The sequence below is a fragment of the Gopherus flavomarginatus genome, chromosome 11 (genome assembly GCF_025201925.1).
Source record: "Gopherus flavomarginatus isolate rGopFla2 chromosome 11, rGopFla2.mat.asm, whole genome shotgun sequence".
Taxonomy (NCBI): Eukaryota; Metazoa; Chordata; order Testudines; family Testudinidae; genus Gopherus; species Gopherus flavomarginatus.
The window spans coordinates 3,763,686-3,783,841 of NC_066627.1; the positions used below are offsets into that span (position 1 = coordinate 3,763,686).

Here is a 20,156-nt window from a genome sequence, read left to right on the forward strand (position 1 = left end):
GCAGAGTGAGGGCGGAGCTTATCGGGAAGAGGCAGAGTGAGGGATCGGGAAGAGGCAGAACAAGGGTGGGGTTTTGGGGGGAGGAGGCGGAGTGAGGGATCGGGAAGAGGCAGAACAGGGGTGGGGTTTTGGGGGCAAGAGGTGGAGTGAGGGATCGGGAAGAGGCAGAACAGGGGTGGGGTTTGGGGGGGAAGAGGTGGAGTGAGGGATCAGGAAGAGGCAGAACAAGGGTGGGCTTTGGGGGGAAGAGGTGGAGTGAGGGATCGGGAAGAGGCAGAACAGGGGTGGGGTTTTGGGGGGAAGAGGCGGAGTGAGGGATCGGGAAGCGGCAGAACAAGGGTGGGGTTTTGGGGGCAAGAAGCGGAGTGAGGGATCAGGAAGAGGCAGAACAGGGGTGGGGTTTTGGGGAGACGAGGCAGAGTGAGGGATCGGGAAGAGGCAGAACAGGGGTGGGGTTTGGGGGGGAAGAGGCAGAGTGAGGGATCGGGAAGCGGCAGAACAAGGATGGGGTTTTGGGGAGAAGAGGCGGAGTGAGGGATCAGGAACGGGCAGACAAATGTGGAGTTTTGGGGGGAAGAGGTGGAGTGAGGGATCGGGAAGAGACAGAACAGGGGTGGGGTTTTGGGGGGGAAGAGGCAGAGTGAGGGATAGGGAAGAGGCAGAACAGGGGTGGGGTTTTGGGGGGAAGAGGCGGAGTGAGGGATCGGGAAGAGGCAGAACAAGGGTGGGGTTTTGGGGGGGAAGAGGCAGAGTGAGGGATAGGGAAGAAGCAGAACAGGGGTGGGGTTTTGGGGGGAAGAGGCGGAGTGAGGGATCAGGAAGAGGCAGAACAGAGGTGGGGTTTGGGGGGAAGAGACGGAGTGAGGGATCGGGAAGAGGCAGAACAGGGGTGGGGTTTGGGGGGGAAGAGGCGGAGTGAGGGATCGGGAAGAGGCAGAACAGGGGTGGGGATTTGGGGGAGGAGGCGGAGTGAGGGATCGGGAAGAGGCAGAACAGGGGTGGGTTTTGGGGGGAAGAAGTGGAGTGAGGGATCGGGAAGAGGCAGAACAAGGGTGGGGTTTTGGGGGGAAGAGGCGGAGTGAGGGATCGGGAAGAGGCAGAACAGGGGTGGGGATTTGGGGGGAAGAGGCGGAGTGAGGGATCGGGAAGAAGCAGAACAGGGGTGGGGTTTTGGGGGGAAGAGGTGGAGTGAGGGATCGGGAAGAAGCAGAACAGGGGTGGGGTTTTGGGGGGAAGAGGTGGAGTGAGGGATCGGGAAGAGGCAGAACAAGGGTGGGGTTTTGGGGGGAAGAGGCGGAGTGAGGGATCGGGAAGAAGCAGAACAGGGGTGGGGTTTTGGGGGGAAGAGGTGGAGTGAGGGATCAGGAAGAGGCAGAACGGAGGTGGGGTTTGGGGGGAAGAGGCGGAGTGAGGGATCGGGAAGAGGCAGAACAGGGGTGGGGATTTGGGGGAGGAGGCGGAGTGAGGGATCGGGAAGAGGCAGAACAGGGGTGGGGTTTTGCAGGGAAGAGGCAGAACAAGGGTGGGGTTTTCGGGGGAAGAGGTGGAGTGAGGGATTGGGAAGCGGCAGACAAGGGTGGGGCTTTGTGGGGAAGAGGTGAAGTGAGGGATTGGGAAGAGGCAGAACAGGGGTGGGGTTTGGGATGAAGAGGCAAAGCAGGGGGGGAAGAGGTGCAGCAGGGGTGGGGCCTTGCCCTGCATCAAGCATTTCTTGCCTCCCCAAGCCCCTTGTGTCCCCCGCCCCCAAGCACTCACAGAGTCAGCACCTATGGGTCCGAGTATCACTGGGCTACAGGCTGTGATAACTGACAGGGGCTCCATGTGGCCTCCGTTTTCCCTCTTCTGCTGCCAGTTTTCCCCAAAATCAGTCAGGTTCTTGCCCTGGTGCCTAGGACCTTCTTGGAAATGCTGGCACTGAGCTCGTGAGCTGTTCAAAAGCTATTGCACTGCGACCGGTCCCAGAAATGCTCAGCTAACAAGGTGCAAATGTTTAGCCATGAGGGGAATTCTCCGTCGGGTTGGGGGAATTCTCTGTCCCTGGCAATGGTTTGAAAGCAAGACTGGATGATTTTCTGAAAGATCTGCTCTAGTCCAAGCAGAAACTAACTTGGGGAAGTCCCAAGCCTATGTTACAGAGTAGGCCAGACCAGATGGTCACAGGGTCCCTCGTGGACTGATAATCCATGAACTGAACAGAGAACCCAGGAACGGTCTCACTAAGGCTTTAGACGAGGCATTGCCCTCTTAATGACAGCATCACACCGGGAGCTCAGCTCAGTTTTGTGTGACTGCTAAGCCCTTTTCCAAGTCCCCAGTCCACCAGCTGATGCAGGGAACCCACCTTCCTTGTTCCTAGATGCACAACCTTGTCTTTGGTTGTGTTAAAACACACGGTGATCAAACAGACCCAGCTTAGCGAGCAGGCAATATGGCCGCCTTGTCCCCAGATGTAGTTTCCACTCTGCCATTTTTGCCTCATCATTGGCACTTTTTGTGGGAGTGAGGGGGGGTTTTACTTCTGTGTACAGCAGTGGGGAGGCCAAGCCTGTAACCCCACCTCTGGTTCTGGGGTCCGCAGCTTGAAAGGGTGCAGAAAAGAGCCACAAAAAATGACTCAACACCTGGAGAAAACACCGGACCGGGAGAGACGTCAAAAGCTGCATTGGTTGTGCTCCTCAAACGGGAGACTGAGAAGAGACGGGGTTAAGGTGGAGAAGGACCCTCATGGGGAGAAAATACTGGGCACCGAAGGGCTCTTTAACCTAGCAGAGAAAAACAGCAGGCTGAATGTGAAAACGAAACCAAGCCAGATTAGATGGGAGATGCAGATTTCTAACAGGGAGGGAGATTCTCCATTGGAACAAACTACCAAGGGAAGTGGTGGATTCTCCATCTTCTGGTTGCCTTTCGGGAAGATGGTTTGGTCAAACACAAGCTATAGGGGTACCTGGGTGAACTACTCTCACCTGTTGAGGTCACACTAGATGAACTAACAGTGCCTTCTGGCCTTAAACTCTCTGAATCATCTTTCATTTTCCTTGAGGTTGTCAGGAAAGAGAGTGAACAGAACTGGGCCACCACCAACAGCCCCCATTAGGCAACGATTCCACCTAAGAACCAATTAGCCAGTTTGCAATAGAAGCAACATTAAAAGAGCGTTCTGCAAAACCCAATCAGAACATCCTAAGTCAGACACCTTCACAGATGTCTCAGTGTCGGGTGACAACGTGGTTCCCTTTATCCACCACAAAAAAAGCCAAGTTCGGCTCATGAGATCAATTCAGCACAATGTGGTGTTGATGTTCATGAATGGCACACCTTGCTTTTAATTCACTATGGATTGTAGCCCCTATCAGTTGTTCCATGCCTTGGGCCAAGATTGGTGTCCAGCTAACTAGCCTGTAGTTACCCATGTCATCCTGCACCTGCATGGATGGATGGAGGGAAGGTAGACGGATGAACAGATGGATCAATCAATGGATCAGACTAGCCCCGGCTGATTTCACTGTGTCTCTCCAAGCCTCACCCTGTCCCAACAAGTCTGTAATGAAATAAATCTGCTGAATAAACACTTATACATGATTGTGAAATGTAGCAGGCCCTTTGTAAATTCATGGGGCTCAATTTCACAACATTGTCCACGCTTTGGCATGCAACCCATGATGGGCAGGATGCTCGAGGGGCCTTGGGCCCCGGGTTCTTGGGCAGTGGCCCCCCACTGCACCCCACCCCATCTTCTCTCCCCGCTGGAGCCTGCAGCTGGCCCCTGCTGCCCCGTTATGCAAATCCCCGCTCGGCTTCACACCTCCAGGGTAATTTTAGCCAGGAGCTGCTGAGGCGGGTGGGGCCGGGGACCGAAAGCAGCTCAGTGTGGAGCCTGGGGAAAGTCCCCACACTTGGGTATGAGCTGCTGCTGTTTGTTCTGACCGGTGAGAGTACCCCAGGGACAGAAATGTGTCAGCCCAGCTACCTCCATACACACCCTTCTATCCACCCCGTGACCCTGCAGCCCTCCCTGACCTGGAGAAACGGTTTAGGGCTCAGGTTATACTACGGGCTGGGAGGGGCTGGGAGCCAGGACTCCTGGGTTCTCTCCCTGGCTCTGGGAGGGGAGTGGGGACTGGGAGCCAGGACTCCTGAGTTCTCTCCCCAGCCCTGGGAGCGGAGTGGGGTCTGGTGGATTGGAGCAGGGGGGACTGGGAGTCAGGACTCCTGGGTTCTCTGCCCAGCTTGGGGAGGGGAGTGGGATCTGGTGGGTTAGAGTGGGGGGCTGGCAGCCAGGATTCCTGGGTTCTCTCCCCAGCTCTGGGAGGATGTTATACAGACAAAACTACAGGATCTTTTCGGGGACAAGACAAAGATGCCACATTTATTATGATAACAATTTGATTTATGACCAATAACTAATATCTTAATCCTTATACACACACATTATACCTGATACCTACACATACACACATACACACATACACATCCATCAGATGTTCTGCAGCTACTGCATAGTTATCAGTCCTGAATGTAGCTTGAGTTCGTGGCTTGATTTTGCAGCTTGGGTTTGTAGCTTGTGGTGGTAACTGGCCAGGAAAGCCGGGCGCAAGGACGAGCTGGGTCTCTGTTGGGCCTGCACCGATGCCCTTCCATGTTGGCAGCAGAGTGTTACCCTCCAAAGTCTCCCATCTCACCCATCCTTTCTGTAGGCTTTACTTTGAATCCAGAGTCTACAGGTCGCTGGGTCACTGCCTCTGAGTTTGGTGATTGATCACCCGTCAATGGCAGGCTACTGTCAGCCTGGGACCTGGCTTTGATCTTCCTTCTATTGCACCTTTTCTGTTTAGGGTGGATACTTCTTACTTCGTTAAGGCTCTTGTCTGCATCTTCAGCCGGTGGGGTTTGAACTCGATTTCATCAGGACAGGCTGGGGCTGGAGGTTGAGTCCATCATCCATCCAAACCTCAGTCACACAACTAAACTAATAAGATTACAGCAGGGTTTGCAAAAATGAAGGTTGGAGGAAACTTTCACAAAATGGAGTGAGCGTTTTAAAATGGGGCTTGAATGCCAATAGGGCAAACAGTGAACAGAAGGTACAGTGTAGACAAGTGTAGTGAACGGTGAAGAGTGAACAGAAGGTACAGTGTAGACAAGTGTAGTGGATGGTGAACAGTGAACAGAAGTTACAGTGTAGACAAGTGTAGTGAATGGTGAACAGTGAACAGAAGGTACAGTGTAGACAAGTGTAGTGGATGGTGAACAGTGAACAGAAGGTACAGTGTAGACAAGTGTAGTGAATGGTGAACAGTGAACAGAAGGTACAGTGTAGACAAGTGTAGTGGATGGTGAACAGAAGGTACAGTGTAGACAAGTGTAGTGAATGGTGAACAGTGAACAGAAGGCACAGTGTAGAGAAGTGTAGTGAATGGTGAACAGTGAACAGAAGGTACAATATAGACAAGTGCAGTGAATGGTGAACAGTGAACAGAAGGTACAATATAGACAAGTGTAGTGAATGGTGAACAGTGAACAGAAGGTACAGTGTAGGCACGTGTAGTGGACGGTGAACAGTGAACAGAAGTTACCATGTAGGCACATGTAGCAAATGGTGAACAGAAGGTACAATATAGACAAGTGTAGTGAATGGTGAACAGTGAACAGAAGGTACAGTGTAGGCACGTGTAGTGGATGGTGAACAGTGAACAGAAGGTACAATATAGACAAGTGTAGTGGATGGTGAACAGTGAACAGAAGGTACAGTGTAGGTAAGTGTAGTTAATGGTGAACAGTGAACAGAAGGTACAGTGTAGGCACGTGTAGTGGATGGTGAACAGTGAACAGAAGTTACCATGTAGGCACGTGTAGCAAATGGTGAACAGAAGGTACAATATAGACAAGTGTAGTGGATGGTGAACAGTGAACAGAAGGTACAGTGTAGGCACGTGTAGTGAATGGGGAACAGTGAACAGAAGTTACCATGTAGGCACGTGTAGTGAATGGTGAACAGAAGGTACAATGTAGATAAGTGTAGTGAATGGTGAACAGAAGGTACAATGTAGATAAGTGTAGTGAATGGTGAACAGTGAACAGAAGGTACAGTGTAGAGAAGTGTAGTGAATGGTGAACAGAAGATACAGTGTAGATAAGTGTAGTGAATGGTGAACAGTGAACAGAAGGTACAGTGTAGACAAGTGTAGTGGATAGTGAACAGTGAACAGAAGGTACAGTGTAGACAAGTGTAGTGGATGGTGAACAGTGAACAGAAGGTACAGTGTAGACAAGTGTAACAAATGGAGAACAGAAGTTATGATAGTGAAACAGTGCAAGTCTCCGTGATTTAAGCAGGATTTGGACTAACAGTGAAATGTACAAGGGCAGCTGACTGAACAGCTCTGGCTCTTAACAAGCATCTTCATTGTCAATTAGCCAGTTCTTGGGGTAACCGGTTTTATGAATGAACTTTGTTTCATTCATAAAACTTTACTTATGAAGTTACATTAATAAAGTAAACAATTAAAAACAATTTCATTTATCAGTTCTACAAGGGGAGAGGGGTCTAGTGGTTAGAACGGGGGGCTGGGAGTCAGGACTCCTGGGTTCTCTGCCCAGCTCTGGGAGAGGAGTGGGGTCTGGTGGGTTAGAGTGGGGGGCTGGGAGCCAGGACTCCTGGGTTCTCTGCCCAGCTCTGGGAGGGGAGTGGGGTCTGGTGGTTAGAATGGGGGGCTGGGAGTCAGGACACCTGGGTTCCATCCCCCTCTGGAAGAGGAGTGGGGGGCTGGGAGCCAGGACTCCTGGGTTTGCTCCCCAGCTCTGGGAGGTGAGTGGGGTCTGGTGGTTAGAATGGGGGGACTGGGGACCCAGGTACAGATTCTATGTCACTGCCCAACACTCTGGTGCTGGGCTGGGGGAAGAGCACCTCACTGCGAGTCCCTTGCATTCTCTGCTAGGTGGGGTGCCCTGTTCAGGGCTGGTTATGTGCTGTGGAACTGGGAGTAGGGCTCGCTGCGGGGGGAGATTCCCAGTGGGTGAGGGTGGCTGGAGCATCCCTGCCCACCTCGGTAGCTATGAACATCCCCCGGCACACACAGACTATAGGCAGGACGGACAGGGAGAGACAGACAGAGACTGGCCCAGAGAGATGGATCGAGACAGGCCCAGATGGACGGACAGACAGACAGCGACCGGCCCAGAGAGATGGACCCAGACAGATAGCTGCCCACCCACCCCTTTCCAGCTGATTGCCCAGGCTGACCTGAAGCAGGGAGGGAGCAGAGAAGCTCCTCTGACCCAGGGCCACGGGCAGAGCTCGAGGGAACCACAGACCCATCCTTGCCCAGCCTTCCTGGGCAGGTCAGCCCCTCCAGTGCAGATAAGGAGTCCAGGAGGAGGGGCAGGTCAGCGCTGAGCCCAGGCCCCTCCAGCCACCTGTCCACGTTCATAGTTGCCTTGGGCATCTCCATCTGCCATCTTTGCCCAGGGCTGCGAGCTGCCCACCCCTGGCACTTATTGGCTGAAGATGTCAAAGTGCTTTACAAAGGAGGGAGGCCTCATTACCACCACCACCCAGATTGGGGAAACTGAGGCACAGGGGGGCCGTGACTGACCCAAGTCCCCCCTTCCCCTACAGCAGACCAATGGCAGAGCCAGGAACTGAGTCCACTACTCCCAGGCTGCTCATTCAAGTGAGATTTCAGATCTCCGTGTGGTGGAGCGAAGTCACACAGAGCAGGATGGATCTGCAAGTCACTTTCAACGGCCTCAGCCCTGGGCGAACAGAGGGCTTGTGAACTCCTGGGCAGCAACCGCCCTGGCTTAGAGACAGCTCAGATCGTAACAGGGGGTTTCCAGCCAATAGCCACATGGCCAGTGTTGTAAAAAAAACCCTGGCAAGCAGAGATTCAGTCGTAGATCTCCAGGCTGGCTTCCTGACTCTCACAGGCCAGAGGGTTTGCCCCAGAAGGTGGATTGGATTGAAGCATCTTCAGAAACCGATTTAATCCCATCTTAAGGATCCCCAAGCTCTTTGGAGCAAGGGTCGTCTTTTAAAGGGTGTCCAGCCAGAGCCCAGCACAACGGGCCCCTGATCTCAGTCGGGGTCTGGGCAGTGCCCGCTGCGACGTGACCCCAATCTTGGTCGGGGCCTGGGCAGCACCCGGCACAAGGGGGCTCTGATCTCAGTCAGAGTCTAGGCAGCGCCCAGTGTGACGGGACCCCAATCTCAGTCAGGGCCTGAGCAGCACCCGGCACAATGGGGCCCTGATCTCAGTCAGGATCTGGACAGCGCCCGGCGTGACAGGGCCCTGATCTCAGCTGGGGTCTGGACAGCACCAGCGTGACGGGGCCCTGATCTTGGTCTGGGTCTGGGCAGCGCCTGGCGTGACAGGGCCCTGATCTCAGCTGGGGTCTGGACAGCACCAGCGTGACGGGGCCCTGATCTTGGTCTGGGTCTGGGCAGCGCCTGGCGTGACAGGGCCCTGATCTCAGCCGGAGTCTGGGCAGCACCTGGCACAACAGGGCCCTGATCTCGGCTGGGGTCTGGGCAGCGCCTGGCGCGACAGGGTCCTGATCTCGGCTGGGGTCTAGGCAGTGCCTGGCGTGACAGGGCCCTGATCTCGGCTGGGGTCTGGGCAGCACCTGGCGTGACAGGGCCCTAATCTCGGCTGGGGTCTGGGCAGCACCTGGCGTGACAGGGCCTTAATCTCGGCTGGGGTCTGGGCAGCACCTGGCGTGACAGGGCCCTAATCTCGGCTGGGGTCTGGGCAGCACCTGGCACGATGGGGCATTGATCTCATTTGGGGTCTGGGCAACTCGTGGTGCAATGGGAGCCCCAAAAAAGTCATTTATTTCCACCGTATGCACCAGTCATAGTGCAGGATGGCCACATGCTGGTGAACTCTTCATGCCAGAGCCCAGTGTCCAATCTCCCAGAGAGTAACCCCGCCCCACAAATTAACTCTAGAAATGTTATGACAGCCGCAAATTCCCCTGCTGTTTGCAACAGCTCCTCCTACTGAAAAGCACATCACAAACCCTGACCAAAGCCGCAGCCTCCTCCAGGACTGGGAACCCACCTGTGGGAGCTGTAAGATTGATGTGTAACAGCATCATCTAGTGGGGCCTGACAGGAAAAGTTCACTAGCCTGGAGACCCATGTGGATTGGGACAGTCAAACAGAACCAATCCCACTTCTGGGTCTAGTCTAGGTTGGGTTCTTCTCAGTTCATGGGAAACCATTTCCAAGCAGCAGACTGGCTTTAAGTAGTCGATTGCTCTGCTTCCTTGGGCTTTCTTCCTTCTTGGAGCAGAAAACGTAGGGCTGGGGCAGCTGCAAAATGAAGCCCAGAGAAAATCGATCCCACCTCTGGGTCGAACCAGGATTGAGTTCATCTCAGTTCATGGAGAGACAAATCATAAACTTATCCTGCTAGACTCTGCCATGAGGTCAACTTAACCCAAAACCCTTTGCCAATGACTCACAGGGCCTGGAGCCATTTCAAAAGGTCTTAGGACAGAACAATTATCAGACAGGGTCAAACCACTGCTCCAACCATCTCCAGTCTCTTCTCTTCAACAGTGGCCAGAAACAAGTGAGGCAGAGGAATCTGGAAGGCGGCACTACTGGAAAAACTTCCCTGTAGAGCAACTCTCATCCCAAGCCCCACATTTAGAGCAGGGAGTGGGGTCTAGTGCTTATAGCAGGGAGGGGGCTGGGAGAAAGGACTCTGGCTCTGGGAGGGGAGTGGAGTATATAGGGCAGTGCTGGAGCAGGGGGGTAGGAGCCGGGACTCCTGGGTTCTTTCCCTGGCTCTGGGAGGGGAGTGGGGTATATAGGGCAGTGCTGGAGCAGGGGCGTAGGAGCCGAGACTCCTGGGTTCTCTCCCTGGCTCTGGGAGGGGAGTGGGGTATAAAGGGCAGTGCTGGAGCAGGGGCGTAGGAGCTGGGACTCCTGGGTTCTGTCCCTGCCTCTGGGAAGGCAGTGGGGTATATAGGGCAGTGCTAGAGCGGGGGGTGGGGTAGGAGCCTGGACTCCTGGGTTCTTGGTTTGGGAAGGGGAAGCAGAATCATTTCAGGAACCCAGGAGCTGCCTCCACTCTGGTCCTCTGCTGCCGCCATGTGGCCATTGCACCCACTCAAACCACAAGCCAATTAAAAAACCCCACAGGCCCCAGAGTGACCTGAGACTCTGTAATTAGCTCGTTTCACTTCCCCATTCCCAGCAGGCCCATTGGGGCAAAAATCACAAAAACAGCTCAGGGGCAGGGCCTGCACCAGGACTCGTGGGTTCTGCCCCCAGCTCGTGTTTTCCCAGGAATTAAAGTTAAGGGAGGACGGGGGCTCCTATTTGGGGGCAGGGGTTGGGAAAAAGACTAAATTGGCAACACTGAGTAGTTGACCACAGGGGAGGGATGAGAGAGTTCAGAAAGGGCTGGGAGCCAGGACTCCTGGGTTCTGCCCCCAGCTCGTGTTTTCCCAGAAGCTGAAGTTGGGGGGGGTCCTATTTGGGGGCAGAGGTTGGGGAAATAACTAAACTGGCAACCCCGTGACCACAGGGTGGGATGGGATCCTGGGCTCGTGGGTTCTCAGCCTGGCTCTGGCAGGGATGTGGGGTCTTCTAGTGGTTAGAGCATGTGGGGGTTGCATGAGCCAGGACTTCTGGGTTCTATCTGCAGCTCTCGGCAGGGAATGGGGTCTGCTGGTTAGAGTGGGGGGACTGGGACCCAGGACTCATCCTGGGTTCTTCTGCAGTTGGAAAAGGGAGACCAGGTCCTGTTATGGAGCCAGGAACTGACTCCAGCTTCAGCTTCTGCTCCCGCTATGTGGCCATTTCTCCCCAGTGCCCAAAGTCTAAAATAAAGTCCTGTTAGCTAAACCCCAGCCCCCAGAGACCCCTGCTGAGCCCCTGTCCCTTGGTCATCTGCTCGCTGCACACCCCTGCAGAGAATGGAAACAGCTTGTCAGGGGCAGGGCAGGGTCTCAGCCTGGTAGCCAGGACTCCTGGGTTCTCTCCCTGGCTCTAAGAGGGGAGTGGGACCTAGTGGTTAGAACAGGGGGGAGGAGCCCGGACTCCTGGGTTCTTTCCCTGGCTCTGGGAGGGGAGTGGGGTGTATAGGGCAGGGGCATAGGAACCGGATTCCTGGGTTCTTTCCCTGGCTCTGGGAGGGGAGTGGGGTATATAGGGCAGGGTCAGAGCTGGGGAGCAGGAGCCCGGACTCCTGGGTTTTCGTTTTGGGAAGGGGAGACAGAGCCAGTTCAGGAACCCAGGAGGTGCCTCAATTCTGGTCCTCTGCTGCCGCCATGGGCCATTTCCCCCATTGCACCCACTCAAACCACAAGCCAATTAAAAAACCCCAAAGGCCCCAGAGTGACCTGAGACTCTGTAATTAGCTCGTTTCACTTCCCCATTCCCAGCAGGCCCATTGGGGCAAAAATCACAAAAACAGCTCAGGGGCAGGGCCTGCACCAGGACTCCTAGGTTCTGCCCCCAGCTCATGTTTTCCCAGGAATTGAAGTTAGGGGAGGACAGGGGCTCCTATTTGGGGGCAGGGGTTGGGAAAATGACTAAATTGGCAACACTGAGTAGTTGATGACAGGGGAGGGATGAGAGAGTTCAGAAAGGGCTGGGAGCCAGGACTCCTGGGTTCTGCCCCCAGCTCGTGTTTTCCCAGGACCTGAAGTTAGGGGGGGGTCCTATTTGGGGGCAGGAGTTGGGCAAATAACTAAACTGGCAACCCCGTGACCACAGGGTGGGATGGGATCCTGGGCTCGTGGGTTCTCAGCCTGGCTCTGGGAGGGATGTGGGGTCTTCTAGTGGTTAGAGCATGTGGGGGTTGCATGAGCCAGGACTCCTGGGATCTATCTGCAGCTCTCGGCAGGGAATGGGGTCTGCTGGTTAGAGTGGGGGGACTGGGACCCAGGACTCATCCTGGGTTCTTCTGCAGTTGGAAAAGGGAGACCAGGTCCTGTTATGGAGCCAGGAACTGACTCCAGCTTCAGCTTCTGCTCCCGCTATGTGGCCATTTCTCCCCAGTGCCCACAATCTAAAATAAAGTCCTGTTAGCTAAACCCCAGCCCCCAGAGACCCCTGCTGAGCCCCTGTCCCTTGGTCATCTGCTCGCTGCACACCCCTGCAGAGAATGGAAACAGCTTGTCAGGGGCAGGGCAGGGTCTCAGTCTGGGAGCCAGGACTCCTGGGTTCTCTCCCTGGCTCTAAGAGGGGAGTGGGACCTAGTGGTTAGAACAGGGGGGAGGAGCCCGGACTCCTGGGTTCTTGGTTTGGGAAGGGGAGGCAGAGTCAGTTCAGGAACCCAGGAGCTGCCACAACTCCGGTCCTCTGCTGCCGCCATGTGGCCATTTCACCCATCGCACCCAACCAAACCAAAGGCCCCGAGTCCCTGAGACTCTGTAATTAGCACGTTTCACTTCCCCATTCCCAGCAGGCCCATTGAGGCAAACATCACAAACACAGCTCGGGGGCAGGGCCTGCGCCAGGACTCCTGGGTTCTGCCCCCAGCTCATGTTTTCCCCAGGAATGGAAGAGGGGCCGGGGAGCGGGGTGGTATTTGGGAGGTGGTGTTTAGGGAAATGTCTAGATTGGCAACACTGCATGGCTGACCACAGGGGAGGGATGGCAGAGTTCAGAGGGGGCTGGGAGCCAAGACTCCTAGGTTCTGTCCCTGGCTCTGAGAGAGGAGTGGGGTTTAGTGGTTAGAGCAGGGGGGCTGGGAGCCAGGACTCCTCGGTTCTCTCTCTGGCTCTGGGAGGGGACTGGGGTTTAGTGGTTAGAGCAGGGGGGCTGGGAGCCAGGACTCCTGGGTTCTCTCTCTGGCTCTGGGAGGGGAGTGGGGTTTAGTAGTTAGAGCAGGGGGGCTGGGAGCCAGGACTCCTGGGTTCTCTCTCTGGCTCTGGGAGGGGAGTTGGTTCTAGTGGTTAGAGTAGGCAGGGCTGGGGACTCAGGACTCCTGGCTTCTGTCCCTGGCTCTGGTAGGGGGGTGAGGGTCTAGCGGTTAGAACTCCTCCTGGGTTCATCTGCAGTTGGAAAAGGAAGAGCAGGTCCTGTTATGGAGCCAGAACCTGACTCCAGCTTCTGGTGTCCCCTTATGGCTTTTACTCACCAGTGCCCCCAGTCTAATAGAAAACCCTGTTAACCAACCTACAGCCCCGCAAGGGGCCCCTGCTGAGCCCCTGTCCCGTCAACTGGGTCATTCACTTCTCTGCTTGCTGCACACCCCACTGCAGAGAATGGAAACAGCTTGTCACGGGCAGGGCAGAGTCTCAGCCTGGGAGCCAGGACTCCTGGGTTCTCCCTGTCTCTGGGAGCGGAGTGGGGTGTATAGGGCAGGGTCAGAGCAGGGGCGTAGGAACCAGATTCCTGGGTTCTTTCCCTGGCTCTGGGAGGGGAGTGGGGTGTATAGGGCAGGGTCAGAGCAGGGGGGTAGGAGCCGGACTCCTGGGTTCTTTCCCTGGCTCTGGGAGGGGAGTGGGGTGTATAGGGCAGGGTCAGAGCTGGGGAGCAGGGGCCCGGACTCCTGGGTTCTGGTTTTGGGAAGGGGAGACAGAGCCAGTTCAGGAACCCAGGAGGCCCCTCAATTCTGGTCCTCTGCTGCCGCCATGTGGCCATTTCACCCATTGCACCCACTCTGGGTACAGGCCTGTTAAACAACCCCAAAGGCCCCAGAGTGACCTGAGACTCTGTAATTAGCTCGTTTCACTTCCCCATTCGCTGCAGGCCCATTGGGGCAAAAATCACAAAAACAGCTCAGGGGCAGGGCCTGCACCAGGACTCCTGGGTTCTGCCCCCAGCTCGTGTTTTCTCCAGGAATGGAAGTTTGGGGGGGGTGGTATTTTGGAGGTGGGATTTGGGAAAATGACTCGATTGGCAACACTGTGTGGTTAATCACAGAGGAGGGATGGCAGAGTTCAGAGCGGGCTGGGAGCCAGGACTCCTGGGTTCTCTCCCTGGCTCTGGGAGGAGAGTGGTGTCTAGTGGTTAGAGCAGGGGGCTGGGGAGCCAGGACTCCTGGGTTCTCTCTCTGGCTCTGGGAGGGGAACAGGGCCTAGTGGTTAGAGCAGGGGGGGCTGGGGAGCCAGGACTCCTGGATTCTCTCCTTGGCTCTGCTAGGGGGGTAGGGGTCTAGCGGTTAGAGCAAGGGGGCTGGAAGCCAGGACTCCTCCGGGGTTCATCTGCAGTTGGAAAAGGAAGAGCAGGTCCTGTCATGGAGCCAAAGCCTGACTCCAGCTTCTGCTGTCCCCTTATGGTTTTTACTCACCAGTGCCCCCAGTCTAATAGAAAACCCTGTTAACCAAACTGCAGCCTCCGAAGGGGCCCTTCCTCAGCCCCTGTCCCGTCAACTGGGTCATTCACTTCTCTGCTTGCTGCACACCCCACTGCAGAGAATGGAAACAGCTTGTCACGGGCAGGGCAGAGTCTCAGCCTGGGAGCCAGGACTCCTGGGTTCTCCCTGTCCCTGGGAGGGGAGTGGGGTGTATAGGGCAGGGTCAGAGCAGGGGCGTAGGAGCCGGACTCCTGGGTTCTTTCCCTGGCTCTGGAAGGGGAGTGGGGTGTATAGGGCAGGGTCAGAGCTGGGGAGCAGGAGCCCGGACTCCTGGGTTCTGGTTTTGGGAAGGGGAGACAGAGCCAGTTCAGGAACGCAGGAGGCGCCTCAATTCTGGTCCTCTGCTGCCGCCATGTGGCCATTTCACCCATTGCACCCACTCTGGGTACAGGCCTGTTAAACAACCCCAAAGGCCCCAGAGTGACCTGAGACTCTGTAATTAGCTCGTTTCACTTCCCCATTCGCTGCAGGCCCATTGGGGCAAAAATCACAAAAACAGCTCAGGGGCAGGGCCTGCACCAGGACTCCTGGGTTCTGCCCCCAGCTCGTGTTTTCCCAGAAGCTGAAGTTGGGGGGGGTCCTATTTGGGGGCAGGAGTTGGGGAAATGACTAAACTGGAAACCCCGTGACCACAGGGTGGAATGGGATCCTGGGCTCGCGGGTTCTCAGCCTGGCTCTGGGAGGGCTGTGGGGTCTTCTAGTGGTTAAAGCATGTGGGGGTTGCAAGAGCCAGGACTCCTGGGTTCTATCTGCAGCTCTTGGCAGGGAATGGGGTCTGCTGGTTAGAGTGGGGGGTCTGGGACCCAGGACTCATCCTGGGTTCTTCTGCAGTTGGAAAAGGGAGACCAGGTCCTGTTATGGAGCCAGGAACTGACTCCAGCTTCAGCTTCTGCTCCCGCTATGTGGCCATTTCTCACCAGTGCCCACGGTCTAAAATAAAGTCCTGTTAGCTAAACCCCAGCCCCCAGAGACCCCTGCTGAGCCCCTGTCCCTTGGTCATCTGCTCGCTGCACACCCCTGCAGAGAATGGAAACAGCTTGTCACGGGCAGGGCAGGGTCTCAGCCTGGTAGCCAGGACTCCTGGGTTCTCCCTGGCTCTGGGAGGGGAGTGGGGTGTATAGGGCAGGGTCAGAGCAGGAGGGTAGGAGCCGGACTCCTGGGTTCTTTCCCTGGCTCTGGGAGGGGAGTGGGGTGTATAGGGCAGGGTCAGAGCAGGGGCATAGGAACCGGATTCCTGGGTTCTTTCCCTGGCTCTGGGAGGGGAGTGGGGTATATAGGGCAGGGTCAGAGCTGGGGAGCAGGAGCCCAGACTCCTGGGTTTTGGTTTTGGGAAGGGGAGACAGAGCCAGTTCAGGAACCCAGGAGGTGCCTCAATTCTGGTCCTCTGCTGCCGCCATGGGCCATTTCCCCCATTGCACCCACTCAAACCACAAGCCAATTAACAAACCCCAAAGGCCCCAGAGTGACCTGAGACTCTGTAATTAGCTCGTTTCACTTCCCCATTCCCAGCAGGCCCATTGGGGCAAAAATCACAAAAACAGCTCAGGGGCAGGGCCTGCACCAGGACTCCTAGGTTCTGCCCCCAGCTCATGTTTTCCCAGGAATTGAAGTTAGGGGAGGACGGGGGCTCCTATTTGGGGGCAGGGGTTGGGGAAATGACTAAATTGGCAACACTGAGTAGTTGATGACAGAGGAGGGATGAGAGAGTTCAGAAAGGGCTGGGAGCCAGGACTCCTGGGTTCTGCCCCCAGCTCGTGTTTTCCCAGGACCTGAAGTTAGGGAGGGGTCCTATTTGGGGGCAGGAGTTGGGGAAATAACTAAACTGGCAACCCCATGACCACAGGGAGGAATGGGATCCTGGGCTCGTGGGTTCTCAGCCTGGCTCTGGGAGGGATGTGGGGTCTTCTAGTGGTTAGAGCATGTGGGGGTTGCAAGAGCCAGGACTCCTGGGTTCTATCTGCAGCTCTCGGCAGGGAATGGGGTCTGCTGGTTAGAGTGGGGGGACTGGGACCCAGGACTCATCCTGGGTTCTTCTGCAGCTGGAAAAGGGAGACCAGGTCCTGTTATGGAGCCAGGAACTGACTCCAGCTTCAGCTTCTGCTCCCGCTATGTGGCCATTTCTCACCAGCGCCCACAATCTAAAATAAAGTCCTGTTAGCTAAACCCCAGCCCCCAGAGACCCCTGCTGAGCCCCTGTCCCTTGGTCATCTGCTCGCTGCACACCCCTGCAGAGAATGGAAACAGCTTGTCAGGGGCATGGCAGGGTCTCAGCCTGGTAGCCAGGACTCCTGGGTTCTCCCTGGCTCTGGGAGGGGTGTGGGGTGTATAGGGCAGGGTCAGAGCAGGGGGGTAGGAGCCGGACTCCTGGGTTCTGGTTTTGGGAAGGGGAGACAGAGCCAGTTCAGGAACGCAGGAGGCGCCTCAATTCTGGTCCTCTGCTGCCGCCATGTGGCCATTTCACCCATTGCACCCACTCTGGGCACAGGCCTGTTAAACAACCCCAAAGGCCCCAGAGTGACCTGAGACTCTGTAATTAGCTCGTTTCACTTCCCCATTCGCTGCAGGCCCATTGGGGCAAAAATCACAAACACAACTCGGGGGCAGGGCCTGCGCCAGGACCAGCTCGTGTTTTCCCAGGAGCTGAAGTTGGGGGGGGTCCTATTTGGGGGCAGGAGTTGGGGAAATGACTAAACTGGCAACCCCATGACCACAGGGTGGGATGGGATCCTGGGCTCGTGGGTTCTCAGCCTGGCTCTGGGAGGGATGTGGGGTCTTCTAGTGGTTAGAGCATGTGGGGGTTGCAAGAGCCAGGACTCCTGGGTTCTCTCCCTGGCTCTAAGAGGGGAGTGGGACCTAGTGGTTAGAACAGGGGGGAGGAGCCCGGACTCCTGGGTTCTTGGTTTGGGAAGGGGAGGCAGAGTCAGTTCAGGAACCCAGGAGCTGCCACAACTCCGGTCCTCTGCTGCCGCCATGTGGCCATTTCACCCATCGCACCCAACCAAACCAAAGGCCCCCGAGTCCCTGAGACTCTGTAATTAGCACGTTTCAATTCCCCATTTCCAGCAGGCCCATTGAGGCAAACATCACAAACACAGCTCGGGGGCAGGGCCTGCGCCAGGACTCCTGGGTTCTGCCCCACGCTCATGTTTTCCCCAGGAATGGAAGTTGGGGGGGTGGTATTTTGGAGGTGAGATTTGGGGAAATGACTCGATTGGCAACACTGTGTGGTTAATCACAGAGGAGGGATGGAAGAGTTCAGAGCGGGCTGGGAGCCAGGACTCCTGGGTTCTCTCCCTGGCTCTGGGAGGAGAGTGGGGTCTAGTGGTTAGAGCAGGGGGGGCTGGGGAGCCAGGACTCCTGGATTCTCTCCTTGGCTCTGCTAGGGGGGTAGGGGTCTAGCGGTTAGGGCAAGGGGGCTGGAAGCCAGGACTCCTCCAGGGTTCATCTGCAGTTGGAAAAGGAAGAGCAGGTCCTGTCATGGAGCCAAAACCTGACTCCAGCTTCTGCTGTCCCCTTATGGTTTTTACTCACCAGTGCCCCCAGTCTAATAGAAAACCCTGTTAACCAAACTGCAGCCTCCGAAGGGGCCCTTCCTCAGCCCCTGTCCCGTCAACTGGGTCATTCACTTCTCTGCTTGCTGCACACCCCACTGCAGAGAATGGAAACAGCTTGTCACGGGCAGGGCAGAGTCTCAGCCTGGGAGCCAGGACTCCTGGGTTCTCCCTGTCCCTGGGAGGGGAGTGGGGTGTATAGGGCAGGGTCAGAGCAGGGGCGTAGGAGCCGGACTCCTGGGTTCTTTCCCTGGCTCTGGGAGGGGAGTGGGGTGTATAGGGCAGGGTCAGAGCAGGGGGGTAGGAGCCGGACTCCTGGGTTCTGGTTTTGGGAAGGGACGACAGAGCCAGTTCAGGAACCCAGGAGGCGCCTCAATTCTGGTCCTCTGCTGCCGCCATGTGGCCATTTCACCCATTGCACCCACTCTGGGTACAGGCCTGTTAAACAACCCCAAAGGCCCCAGAGTGACCTGAGACTCTGTAATTAGCTCGTTTCACTTCCCCATTCCCAGCAGGCCCATTGGGGCAAAAATCACAAAAACAACTCGGGGGCAGGGCCTGCGCCAGGACCAGCTCGTGTTTTCCCAGAAGCTGAAGTTAGGGGGGGGGTCCTATTTCGGGGCAGGAGTTGGGGAAATGACTAAACTGGAAACCCCGTAACCACAGGGAAGGATGGGATCTTGGGCTCGTGGGTTCTCAGACTGGCTCTGGGAGGGCTGTGGGGTCTTCTAGTGGCTAGAACATGTGGGGGTTGCAAGAACCAGGACTCCTGGGTTCTATCTGCAGCTCTCGGCAGGGAATGGAGTCTGCTGGTTAGAGTGGGGTGTAGAACTGATAAATGAAACTGTTTTTAATTGTTCACTTTATTAATGTAACTTCTGTTCACTATTCACTACACTTGCCTACACTGTAACTTGTGTTCCATATTGTAAATCAAACTCCATTTTAAAACACTCACTCCATTTTGTAAAAGCTTCCTCCAACCTTCATTTCTGCAAACCCTGCTGTAATCGTATTAGTTTAGTTTACATGTGTGAATGAGGTATGCATGGGTGATGGAATCAACCTCCAGCCCCAGCCTGTCCTGATGAGATAAAGTTCGAATACCAACGGCTGAAGACCTAGACAACAGCCCTAAACAAAGTAAGAAGCATCAACCCTAAAAAGAAAAGGACAACAGAACAACAGAGGGAAGATCAAAGCCAGGTCCCAGGCTGACAGTCACGTCTGCAATTGACGGGTGATCAAGCAAACCCAGAGGCGGCGTGACACAGCAAGACCTAGGAACTTTGAATCCAAACTAAACTCCTATAAAAAGGGAAGGGTAAAATAAGAAACTTTGGGTAACGTTCTGCTATCAACATCAAGGAGCATCGGTGCGCGCCCGACAGAGACCCGGCTCCTCCTCGTGCTCAGCTTTCCTGGCCAGTTAGCTGCCACGAGCTCCAATCCCAAGCTGCAAAGTCAAACTGCAATCAGGACTGGTAACTATCCAGCAGCTGCAGAACATTTTGGTGTGTGTGTGTGTGTGTGAGTGTATGTGTATAAGCATTAAGGTATTTGCTAATAGTTACGGATTAATAATAAATGTGGCATCTTTGTCTTGACCCCTAAAACGATCCTGTGTAAGTTTGTGGGACAACAGGGGGGACTGGGACCTAGGACTCATCCTGGGTTCTTCTGCAGTTGGAAAAGGGAGACCAGGTCCTGTTATGGAGCCAGGAACTGACTCCAGCTTCAGCTTCTGCTCCCGCTATGTGGCCATTTCTCACCAGTGCCCACAGTCTAAAATAAAGTCCTGTTAGCTAAACCCCAGCCCCTAGAGACCCCTGCTGAGTCCCTGTCCCTTGGTCATCTGCTCGCTGCACACCCCTGCAGAGAATGGAAACAGCTTGTCAGGGGCAGGGCAGGGTCTCAGTCTGGGAGCCAGGACTCCTGGGTTCTCTCCCTGGCTCTAAGAGGGGAGTGGGACCTAGTGGTTAGAACAGGGGGGAGGAGCCCGGACTCCTGGGTTCTTGGTTTGGGAAGGGGAGGCAGAGTCAGTTCAGGAACCCAGGAGCTGCCACAACTCCGGTCCTCTGCTGCCGCCATGTGGCCATTTCACCCATCGCACCCAACCAAACCAAAGGCCCCGAGTCCCTGAGACTCTGTAATTAGCACGTTTCACTTCCCCATTCCCAGCAGGCCCATTGAGGCAAACATCACAAACACAGCTCGGGGGCAGGGCCTGCGCCAGGACTCCTGGGTTCTGCCCCCAGCTCATGTTTTCCCCAGGAATGGA

At 55.7% G+C, this 20,156-nt stretch overlaps 2 long non-coding RNA genes across 17 annotated transcripts; both read left to right on the plus strand.

Moving 5' to 3' along the window:
• Nucleotides 1-5,037: 5,037 nt before the first annotated feature.
• LOC127030636 (uncharacterized) lies at nt 5,038-6,277 on the plus strand. Of its 14 annotated transcripts, XR_007768447.1 has the most exons (7): nt 5,068-5,129; nt 5,220-5,309; nt 5,348-5,437; nt 5,611-5,655; nt 6,002-6,084; nt 6,123-6,167; nt 6,213-6,275. It is a non-coding gene; the product is annotated as an uncharacterized LOC127030636 (long non-coding RNA). The 14 variants fall into 14 exon arrangements; XR_007768446.1 differs by lacking the exon at nt 6,123-6,167 and having other exon boundaries at nt 6,040-6,084; nt 6,213-6,277; XR_007768450.1 differs by lacking the exons at nt 6,002-6,084; nt 6,123-6,167 and having other exon boundaries at nt 6,213-6,277.
• Nucleotides 6,278-10,617: 4,340 nt separating this feature from the next.
• Nucleotides 10,618-16,493, plus strand: LOC127031903 (uncharacterized). Of its 3 annotated transcripts, none has more exons than XR_007768599.1 (3): nt 10,618-10,755; nt 13,042-13,078; nt 16,419-16,493. It is a non-coding gene; the product is annotated as an uncharacterized LOC127031903 (long non-coding RNA). The 3 variants fall into 3 exon arrangements; XR_007768597.1 differs by lacking the exon at nt 10,618-10,755 and adding an exon at nt 11,541-11,948; XR_007768598.1 differs by lacking the exons at nt 10,618-10,755; nt 16,419-16,493 and adding exons at nt 11,541-11,948; nt 15,211-15,241.
• Nucleotides 16,494-20,156: the final 3,663 nt, after the last annotated feature.